Here is a 2,420-nt window from a genome sequence, read left to right as displayed (position 1 = left end):
GGGGGGTACCCCCCCCACAAAAAAAAACAAAAAAACATGGAAATGGTTTCTTATATCAATGGTAAAGTTTAAATTTATGATTAAAAACAACAAAATAAACTTAAAAGGTGAAACAATTGTCCTACACCTGTACTGTTGATGTAACTTTAAGTAACTGAGCAATTTAGTTGGATAGCACAGCATTAATGTCTGAAACTAAGCTGCTTTAAAGTCGGCATCAAACATAAACTAAATCTGCCATAATGCATAATAGCTACTTACTAGAAACTCATCAGCGAGTAAAACTTTATTAGTTTTTCTTTTATTATTTCTGTATTTATTTCAGATTAGTCAGTCGTGCAATTAGTTCCTATCAGTGTTTAAAAGAGGACGTGTTAAAACACTGTTTAGTCAAAGTTAAACATGAAACATCAAAGTTCATTACAAATGGCCCTTCAAGGGYCACCATAATGCTCATGTGGCCCTCGGTGAAAATGAGTTTGACACCTCTGTTCTAGTCTGTCCCTATCAAGCCCTTGYCTGGGGTGGCCTCACTGCTCGCAGCCCGTCTACCACTGTTGGGCCATTGTGCATCTGCTTGTACTAGTAACCATTTTAAGATGTCTGAAGTGCTAACATAAACTCTGTGTTGRGAGGGCGTTGTCAACAGCAGCATATTTGCATAAACGGATCATTCTGAAGGGAGCTCAGAACAGACAGAACTGAACAGGTGAAATCTCATCATCTGAAAATGATTTTGTGGTTTAAATCTACTGAACATGTTTTGWATAGCCCACAGATGTATCCCTAACTTATTAAAGAAAACAAAATAGGTCCTCTTTAAATAAAATTACACGGAGTCGCAAAACCAGTTAAAATTTAAAGATTTGCTCACTAGCARGTACTGATCCTTTCTTTTACATTTCAGTTTCATGCGTTGATATATTTCATATTAGTTTATCTGCTGGAGTTTGTCACAGTGTTGTGGGTGCAGATCATACACACACGAAAAGGTTTTCCTTTTGCTCTTAGAAGTAAAATAGTTCATTTACTACAGTTTTTGAATAATTTCCACCTCGTCACAGTGCAAACTCCATTAAAGTGATTTTCACACGCRCTAACAGTGAGTGTCTGGTGCAGATTGTATCTGCAGAAACTCCTTCAGACAGGCAGGTGTCAGCAAGAGGTTCTCTCTACAAGTTAAAAATTTACTACTACATATACTGCCACTGGGTTAGAGTACACACGAGGCAGGACATGAAGCAAATAACATATTGTGTAATAAGGTGGCGTTGGTAACACAACAACAAAAGTGAATAAAAAGCTCCATATTTTTCTGTAATGTCAATTTTGCTCTTGAAATCTGTGCTGCATGTTTTTGACAAATTGATAGATAATTAAAAAGATCAAAGAGCTACTGTTCATTGACAGAGAAAACGTCGCCTGCCGCTTCTTTTAAGAAATGATGAAGTTGTAGCTGTTTTTGGCCAAACCTTGAATGACCCTCAGCTACTACCACATTAAATACTGAGCCAACAGTGGAGAAAAGTGTGTGACAAAACTTTCAATGTGAGCTCAGATTTTTATACTTTTTGACACTATATGGCTGCTCGCTGTAAATGGCTTCATCAGTTAGTAAAGGTTTTGCCTGGATTTAGGCAAACAATCRTTTTTTTAACATTTTGGCACCAATAAAACAATCTGAAGCCAAATATTGTGTGGTTATGGTCAAATCTTATATAATCGGTCGAAGGCAGGATTTTTCTCCCCTGTCGCAGAGGCGGGGGACTTAGAAATGCTCTCCGTCCATTGGTTCATCTGTTACAATTTCAGAAAGCTGTAACAGTCCTAATCCACCGCACTACAGGAATGCAGTACAATGTTTGGAGGGCGTGGCCTAATTACATATAACATTGATGACATAATTTTGGCTGTAAATCACACATRCATGATCTGATCTGAACTAAATTTTGTGTTAATCATAAGGGAGACTTGCTTGACACATTAGTGTAGTACTTTGACAAGATCACTTTAGCCCTCCGTTTGTCTGTCCATCAGTCTTTCAATCCATCCGTCTGTTCACCTTATGAGATTGTTTAAATAATGAAGGTCTGTGATGAGTCCAACAAAATGGTTGGTCACTACTGAATGGCGATGGGGGACATCAGCAACGGTTGGTGTTGTTAGCATTAACATTGAATTCTGAGTTTGTGTCTAGGAGGATTTTTGTTAGAATTTTTTTATATACCTGGAAGGGATGTACGGGGTTAGACGATGAAACTAAAACACCTGTCATTTTAGTGTGGGAGGTTTTATGGCTAAATTGGACCAGAATCTTCATTAACTACACATTGCACCAATAAGAACAGAATGTGAAGGTTCAATTAACAGGGTAAGAGCACAGTTTTGCTCAAAATATTGCAATGCACACAACATTATGG

The 2,420-nt window shown here is 37.7% G+C and overlaps 1 protein-coding gene across 1 annotated transcript in view; it reads left to right on the top strand.

The window, feature by feature from the left end:
- The window catches only part of klhl2 (kelch-like family member 2), a 12,981-nt gene that overhangs the window by 5,434 nt on the left and 5,127 nt on the right, over nt 1-2,420 (top strand). The window lies entirely within an intron of this gene.

Source organism: Austrofundulus limnaeus, unplaced genomic scaffold (genome assembly GCF_001266775.1).
Source record: "Austrofundulus limnaeus strain Quisiro unplaced genomic scaffold, Austrofundulus_limnaeus-1.0 Scaffold244, whole genome shotgun sequence".
In the NCBI taxonomy this organism is placed as follows: Eukaryota; Metazoa; Chordata; class Actinopteri; order Cyprinodontiformes; family Rivulidae; genus Austrofundulus; species Austrofundulus limnaeus.
The sequence above is the reverse complement of the archived record's forward strand: the minus strand, read 5'-3'. Positions and strand labels throughout refer to the sequence as shown.